Raw genomic sequence first — 9,305 nt, 5'->3', positions numbered from 1 at the left:
TACGATGGATTGAAAGGCTTTACTTAGACTATATGTGAACTTAACATTTGTTAGTTAATAAAAGTGAATGGGTTTTTTGTTGTTGTTTTGTTTGTTTGTTTGTTTGTTTTTGCGGTACGCGGGCCTCTCACCACTGTGGCCTCTCCTGTTGCGGAGCGCAGGCTCCGGATGCACAGGCTCAGTGGCCATGGCTCACAGAGCCAGCTGCTCCGCGGCATGTGGGAACTTCCCGGACCGGGTCACGAACCCGTGTCCCCTGCATGGGCAGGCGGACTCTCAAGCACTGCGCCACCAGGGAAGCCCGTGAATGGTTTTTAATGTGTTAAAAAAATAAAAAAGAAGTCCAAGGACTTGGCAGGGTATGCTCCCTCCAAAACCTGCAGGGGAGGATCCTTCCTTGACTGTTCTAGCCTCTGGTCGTGGCCACCAATCCTTGGTGTTCCATGGCTTGCAGCTGCATCTCTGCCTTTTTTGTCACATGATGTTCTCCCTGTGTGTCTGTGTGAGTGTCCAAATTTCCCTCATTATATGACACCAGTCATATTGGAGTAAGGGCCCACCCTACTGACCTCGTCTTAACTTGATTACATCTGCAAAGACCCTATTTCCAAATAAGGGCATATTCATAAGTACCAGGGGTTAGGACGAACATAATGTTTGGGGGTGACACAATTCAATCCATAACACCAATTATTCAGCAAATGTCAGCTACGATGATTATTATCCAAGCATGCACAGCATGCACATGGTACCTGCAAGCATGCTAAAAATACCAGTCTCAGCCATGCCTTGTGTTGAGGCTGTTGTATACAGGGGACCATCCAGCCACCTGCCTTTAGTCTTGGGAGAGCTTAATTCCGAAAGGGTTGTTGAGGCACAAGGTGGCTTTGGGGCTGGTAATGAGCTCCTCCTGGGCTTCATCATTGTTCTTCTAAATAAGTAATTCATCTTCTTCCTTGCTGTTTACATCTTTCACATATTTGTAGACGGTTATCCTGTCCCTTTAGTCACTTAGCACCACTCTACATATTTGCCATGGTGTTGAGTGTGTGCTGTCCTCATTGTCATGATTAGTATTATTATTTCCTCCTGGCCCACTCCCTGGGTCCCTCAGCCACCATCACCACTGTGTGAATCTCCTTCAGGTCCCCAGCCTTTCAAGTGCCAAGTTCCTTGGCATGGAAGTGGTCAGTAGTGGTGACAAGGGATGCTTGCAGGCCCTCTGGCCCCCTACGCCTCTCATTTTTGCCAGTTTCCCCAAAGCCACATCAAATAAATAGACAAGCTAAGTAAAAACAGTGTGCTTACAGTGCAAATAGTGTTTCCAGACAAATCTCCCTGTCCCTGCTTTCATCCGGATAATCTCAATTTCTTCAACTATAAAATAAGGATAAGAATTCCCGCTCTCAGCAACCTGGGATTACTGTGAGGAGTACATGAGGAAGAGAGTGGAAAAGTGCTTTGTAAACCACAAGGCAGGAGGAGTGGCAGTACCAGCAATGCCTTCAACATACGATTAGATTTCTGTGGAAAGTTCCAGGGGTCAGCTGTTCTAAAAAGCTAGAAATTCTAAGTTAGAATTTACAAAATGAACTCGATAGAACTGAGATTCACCCTAAAATCTGTTTGTTGAAAGAATATAGAGATGCCCTACTTCAAAATCTACTATTAGATTTTAGTATTCCAAAAAAAGTGTGGAACTCAGAGCCGGATGGGCCCTTGGAGACATGTTACAGATGGCCCTGAGGAGACTTTGGAAGGTTATGCTGCTATAAAAGATTTTTTTTTTTTTTTTTTAAATCCACCTTGTCTTCCATTTCAGATCTCACTGAAGAGTTCTTCTGTACCCGGAAGACTTATTTTCAGTCTGAGAAGAATGATTTTCAATGGTTCTGTTGAACATGCAATTCTCATGCAAGTATTTCTATAATTACCCTGTTTCAGTTATAATACAGTTTCTGGAACAATAGGACTTTTATTGTATTGCCATATCTGTTATAATAGATGTTTTATTACAGAAAATTATGGTAGAGTCACTATTATGATTCTGAAGTTTTTATTTCAAATTGTTCATAGGATAGAAATTCTTTCTGCCAAGTAGTTTTTACTTTAATGGTGCTTTGAGTTTTCTGGGTGTTTTTACACTTTTTGGGGGATTTTGTTCAATGGCAGAATGTGTTCTTTTGCTCCAGTACATACTGTGGAGGAAAAGTTACCCCTGGTGTTTATTTGTTTGTTTGTTCTTAGTGTGTGGTGCCCAGAATTTTTTTTTAAATGCCATCTAGATTGTTCTGTATATATCTGCATACATTAGCCTGCTCAGGCTGCCGTAACAAATACCATAGACTGAGTGGCTCAAATAACAGAAATTTATTTCTCACAGTCTGGAGGCTAGAAGTCCAAGAGCAAGGTGCTGACAAAGATAGGTTTCATTCTGAGGCCTCTTTTCTTGGCTTGCAGGCATCTGCCATCTTGCTGTGTGCTCATATGACCTCTTCTATGTACATGCAGGGAGAGAGAACAACCTCTCTGCTGTCTCTTCTTATGAGGACACTAATCCTATCAGATCAGGGCCCCACCCTTATGACCTCATTTAACCTTAATTACCTCCTTATGGGCCCCATCTCCAAACACAGTCACATTGGGGGTTAGGACTTCAACACATGAATTTGGGGACACACAATTCAGTCCACAGCACTGCACAACTTTTATTATTATTGCAGAAGAAATTCCAAGAGCCTGTGTATTAAATAAAGTTAATAAACTATATTTGAGAAGGAATAAATAATATTAGTGAGAATGACAACAGAGAAGTTGAGACTTCAAGCACAGAGGCAGGGCGAGTGGCAGATGTAATAGCCTATTTCAGATGGTCGCCCCACTTGGGGAGAAGAATGGGGGCTGGAGTTTTTCTTGATAAATTCACTGGCCTCAGACCCCCAACTGGGGTCTGGAAGCATGTTTGTTGGCTCCAACGTGGTGGTTTTGGCTCATAGGAAGATCCCACCTCAGGGGAAAAGGTGATTCTGAAATCTCAGATGTCAGGTCAAGCTCTAGACCCAGTGGACCCGTCCACATGGTAGGATTTAAGAACTATGAAAAGTCCCAAAATATCTGTGCACAGGTCCAGCACCATCAGGACCTGCCTGTGAGTTTAGCCATCATTTCCACGTGCCCCTGGTAGAGCACACTCCCCGGCTTAGAATCCAGAACTATTGATGGAGGGACAAGTCCTGGGCCCTGGGGAAAACAGAGGATCTCCAGTCATGGTCTTTAACTAGACAGACCTTAATTCATCTAGGCTCCTGGGTTTCCAGATGATTTCTTAGGCTCCCCAAGAAAGAAAGAGGACGGGATTTCCCATGGTTACGGCGTTAATAACAGAATCATAACAAAGGTCCAAACCTCTTGGTTTCCCAGCCTCGGTTCTTCCCACAACACACGCTCCAACAGGGAAGGGAGGAGACCCTGGAGGGTACTGGGGGTGAGGGTGCTGAGCATTGGGTGCTGAATGCCTTTGAAGCCTGGGGGCTGGGTAAACACACACACACACACACACACACACACACACACACACACACACACAGAGTAAACGTGGAGAAAATCAGAGAGGAGACTGTTAGGGAATCTTCCAACGTAGAAAATAATCAGGTAGTTTGGAGCTCCCAGAAGAGAGGGACTTTGGAATTCAAAGCATTCTTTTGAGGCTCAGAGGCACTGGGAGAGGGGGGTCTCACCTCCTCTCCTCCCCCCACTCCCATCCCACAGTGTGGCTGTCCACTGCAAAATGTCAGCTGCCTTGTGGGAATAGAATCCTGACTTCAGGATGGAAACCGGTGAGGAAAGGGAACTGCTTTGCACACATTTGGCCCCTTTGCTGAGCCACATTTCTGTTAAGCAAGCAGAGACTCGTCCTGTGTTCCCATCAATGCTTACTTATCCACTTGTGGACCTCAGGTAAATGATGCTTCATTCACCTCAAAGTTCAGGCCCTGATAAGGCAGACTTCGGGGCGATGGTTTGGGGAGATAAACATATATTATCTCTGGCAGTTTCTATAAGTTAGGATTTCAAGCATGCGGAGAGGGCACCCAGTAGTCGTTTCTACCAGGGATCCCCTCCCCTGCCCGAGGCTCAGGCAGGTGCCAGGTCCTAGGCCCTCGCCTCTCCTTGGTCGAAATCGCCGCTGTAGGATTGCCTTCCTCAGTTGCCATCACGCTTTGCTGTCGCGACCCAAGGCGGGAGACAGCCTCGTTGTCTGGGATCACAGGCCCACGCCTTGGTTGAAGCCCCTGCCGGTGCCAGCGGCTAGTGGAGAGTGATCCGAGCGAGCCAAGAGATTCCACCCAAGTAAGCTCCTCAGAGTATCTCCTGAAACCTCGGGGATTACACCGCCCACACAATGCGAGCAAAGCGGCTTCCGATAATGCGGCAGACAGCGGGGCGCGGGGCCGCGGCAGGGGTGCTCAGCGCGCGGGGATGATCGGCGCCCGCACTCGCGCGGGCCCAGGTCGGCGGCACGCCGGCTCACCCAGTGCCTTGCTCCTCCCCGAAAACAAAGGCCCGGGGCCAGTCTTTGCGGGGCAGCGGGGGGCGGGGGGCGGGGGGAAGGGCCGTGCTGGCTCTGCTTGAGCGACAAACAGAGCAAGCAGACAAAGGGCGCGGCCCGCGGGTGTGCGCGGTGGGGAAGCAGTGCAGCTCGGTTGGAATATCGTGTGTGGATTTGAGACCAATGGGAAGCGCTCCCAACAATGCCCGTTGTTTTCACCGGGCTGATTTTTGCTCCGTTTCATCAAGTAATTTGCATGTCATTTAAATAAAACAAATGAATTATGGCCGAGTTTTTGTTTTATTTACATTAAATAATGGCTTCCTTTCCTTTATTATTGAGATAGTTCGTCCTGAGCAGGGTGCACAGTGGGTAAAGGGAAGCTCTCCCGCTGGCCAGATCCCAGCTTCCTGTCTGCTGAGCCGGATAGTCAGCTCCCAGGACGCCCTGCGTTTGTTCTGGCTGTCCCGCGTGGCAGTGGGAATAAACTAGAACATCAGCCCCCTTCTTTCGTAAGCCTCTCTTGCGGTGGAAGCTCCAGAATCTCCATGCAGGAGGGGCTCAGAGGCAACAGTGTAGTCAGAAAGAGCTGGATGGTTAAAGGGCTTCTCTTAAAGTCATATTTGCAAACTAAGCACACAGTTTACTAGGGTTTATATTGCAACTTTTAAAAAAGAGAATATTTTCTAAAATTCCTTTTCTAAAATGTTCATAAGACTGAGGAAGTGTCAATAGTTGGATTAAGGAACAGCATAACATCACTGTGTTTGTTATTATTGCTGCATAACAAATTGCTTCAAAACTTAATGGCTTAAGACAGCAATAAACATCGAATATCTCTCACAACATTCTGGACTGCTTTATCTGGGCAGTGGTAGCTTGCGTTCTCTCTTGAGGGTGCAGTCATTTGAAGGCTTGATTGGGGCAGGAGGGTCCATTTCCAAAGCCTCAGTTCCTTGACACCTGGGCCTATCCACAGGGCAGCGTGAGCATCCTCATGACTAAGCAGTGGGCTTCCCTCAGAGCCAATGATCCAAGAAACAAAGCAGAAGCCACAATATCTTTATGATCTAGCTTTGAAAGTTACACGCCATCACTTTCTCAACATCCTATTGGTTAAGCAGTCCAGCATTTGTCAATATGGGAGGGGATTACACAAAGGTACAAATACAAGCACTGGAGGATCATTGAGGGCCATCTTAGAGACTGGTTACCACAAGTGATTATGACTGATATTGTTTGGCAGGGGTTTTTTGAGGGCTCTCCTCAGCTTATTGGGTCTCTTACTACTCTCTTCCCAATGGACCAGTCTCAACTCACTTCCACACTCTTCCTGGACTCCCGTTCCCATAGCCAATGTCTCCAGGCCTCGGTAGTTAGGGGTCCAAAGCTCTGAACTAAGGCCTTACCTTTAGCATCGCCAAAATTTTAGGCTTCATACCCAGCATTCTTCTAAATGGAGGGAAGCCATGGGTATAAAAGTTTACTCTGTTCCCATAATGAATTACACCCCCCCTTCTCTTTAGAAGACAAAATTTCTGGTTTTTTTAATAGCAATTTTTCATTCTGGTTATACTTAGATATACATACATACCCACAAGATTGCTGATTACATTTTTTCAAGATCTTCTGGTGTACTGTCACTTTGCAAAACAATTTGTTGTCCATGCAGTGACTTTAGGGGCTTTCTAAGATTGTCTGTTCTCAAAGACTATTTATCAGAGAGGTGGCTCAACTGAGTGAATCCCAGCCGTTCTGTAGACAGGAGGACTGAGGAAGAAGTTCAGAGGGCATTCTAGAGTGATTGGCAACTCCTCAAACAGAAATATGACATCTTCTTTCATCCTCTGCAGAGTCTGGAGTGAAATTCACACCTTTTTTTTTTCTTCCCATCACTTAAAATCAAATTCTCGCCCTTAATACTTCCTTTCAGAACTGCACCCAAAATGATGATGTCTTCTCATGCATATGAATTACCCAAAGTGTATGAGAATCAACCCCACTGGAGTATGTTAAGTTAAAGCCTTAACTCAACTGCCTTGAAAGCTCATAAGCCCTGATTAAGGCAAAGGTGTCTTTTTTATTTTATAAGACATTTAGGATAGTTCACATCACTGTGCACAGATGCACTGAAATCGATTTTGGGGGGAACGATAAAGAGAGCATATGCTCCCTGTATCTGTTCCTGAGCCAGGTAGAATGCTGAATTCTGATGAAGAATTGAGGCAAACAGCGGCATCTGTCTCCTTGCAAACACCTGTTTGGACACTGGTCTGACACCCTTCCTCATGTTCATCCTGGGAAGGTGGTGCATTTTCAGTTGAAACCTCATGATCTGGCATGGTGTCTTCTACAGACCACACGGACACTCATCAATTAATTGCCGGAGAAACAAAGCATGAAACATGACTTTTTTTTCTTTTTTGGCTGCGTTGGGTCTTCTTTGCGGTGCGGGGGTTTTCTCTAGTTGTGGTGAGCGGGGGCTACTCTTCGTTGCGGTGCGCGGGCTTCTCATTGCGGTGGCTTCTCTTGTTGCAGAGCACAGGCTATAGGCACACGGGCTTCAGCAGTTGTGGCTCGCGGGCTCTAGAGCGCAGGCTCAGTAGTTTTTGGCGCCCGTGCTTAGTTGCTCCGCGGCACGTGGGATCTTCCTGGATCTTCCTGGACCAGGGCTCAAACCCGTGTCTGCTGCATTGGCAGGAGGATTCCTAACCACTGTGCCACCAGGGAAGCCTGACATTTTATTTTAAACAAAGAGGTGGAACACATTTATCCTGCAAAGATTCAAACACATGATGAACTCTCCTTAGAGAAAAAGCAATGAAAGTAGCCTCTCCTGTAACAAATTTCCACTAACAAAAAGCTTTTTTAAGTCAAACTTCGGTGCTGAGCTCAGGACATGAATCGAAGATACCACTAGGGAGTGCTAGAGATCAGGCAATCCAGGAACCATTGGCGCTGGGGAGAGCTCGAACACAGCCGGTTTTAATCTAACAAACTAAGCATTTCACTTAGTGAGAACTGTGCATTGAAAATGACCTATGTCTTCACTATTTATGCTATGATGAAATTTTTCTATATGTTCTCAATTTGATAAATTTGTGTACCCTGTGATTGCATGGAATTTCAAGACTGGCTGCAAGTTACAGAACCCAGGTCTCTATGATAAACACCAAGTATTTTAAGTACTTTATGTTTTTATCCTTTTAAGCCTGACACAGACAGAAATCTCACTCATGGACTTCAGTTCTTTTCCAAGGGAAGTCAGAGTTTGGAGACACTGTCTTTACCTGGGTCCTTCCCAAAAGCAGAACCTGAAAAAAAAAGTCTTGGAGGAAGGTAGCTTATTTGAGAGGTGATCCCAGGAACAGGGCTGAGGAACCAGAGGAAATGACAGGGAAGGGGGAGATGCATTATTAAGGCTAGTTGGTCACTGCTGTGGGCAACCAGGACTGGATCCTGCGGGGACCTATAAAAGGCCTCTCAGAAATCTCTGCCTGCCCCCCATTGGTTGACAATTCCCAGGGAATGTTAATTTCCTGTACTTCCAGGCTGCACATGTGGGGTGCAGGCTGAATGGGGTCTTTCCGCCATCGCATGCCACAGCATTAAGGAAACCCTAGGGCCAAAAGCAAAAACACACTTGGGGCAAGGTGCAGTCAGGACCAGGTAAGCTGAAGCTTGCCCAAGACCATCCACCACAGCCGTAGCTGGAGCAGAGTTGAAGCCATGAGGATGTGAAGCAGAGCACAAGATATGTCTGATACAGTCCATCCCTTGTACCAGTCAGATCCATTCATGCCCTGCATTAAATCCAATCTGTCACCAAGTCTTCAAGGCAAGGGCCAACCAAAATATCTACTATAAATGGTCTCGGAGCTGCAACCAATAGTCATTATCTCCCTTCCACAGAAGGCATCCTAGACTTCCTTCACTCTTGGCCAGCCTTCAGCTTGTCTAAATTGTGTGCCTGGTGAGGTGACCACACCTCCACCACTGAGAGTTCTAAGTCCTTAGCTGATCTGTCTTGGAGCCCATGGCTGCTGTGATTGCCCATTTACCTTTACTGCAGGACACAGACTCACCGAGACGCCCAGTGGATCCCCTGAGACCAGATGTACCCGGTCTTGGTCTTCCCTCCCTGTAGAGCAACAACTCTATCTCTTTATGATAAGCAGGATCACACTGTAATCACAGCCTTTATTTTTATTGTGGTAAAATACATACCGCAAAAAAATTTGCTGTTTTAACCATTTTAAAGTGTACAATTCAGGGGCATTCATTACATTTACAATGTTGTGCAACCATCACTATTTCTAAAAGATTTTAATCACCCCAAACAGAAACTCTGTACCCATTAAGCAACAATTCTCCATTGCCCCTTCCCCACAATCCCTGGTAACTGCTAACCTACGTTCTGTCTCTATGAATTTGCCTATTCTAGATATTTTATATAAGTAGGATCAGACAATATTTGTCCTTTTGTGACTGGCTTATTTTACTCAGCATAATGTTTGCGAGGTTCATCCATATTGTAGTGTGTACTAGAACTTCATTCCTTTTATGGCTGAAATATTCCACTGTGTGTCTATACTGCATTTTGTTTGTCCATTCATGGATACTGGGTTGTTCCCTACCTTTTGGCTATTGTGAATAATTCTGCAAAGAACATTGGCATACGAGTATCTGTTTGAATGGAACTTCTGGGTTGTACAGTAATTCTATTTTTAACTTTCTGAGGAGCCACCATACTTCA

This window comes from Kogia breviceps, chromosome 18, assembly GCF_026419965.1.
Source record: "Kogia breviceps isolate mKogBre1 chromosome 18, mKogBre1 haplotype 1, whole genome shotgun sequence".
NCBI lineage: Eukaryota > Metazoa > Chordata > Mammalia > Artiodactyla > Physeteridae > Kogia > Kogia breviceps.
The sequence above is the reverse complement of the archived record's forward strand: the minus strand, read 5'-3'. Positions refer to the sequence as shown.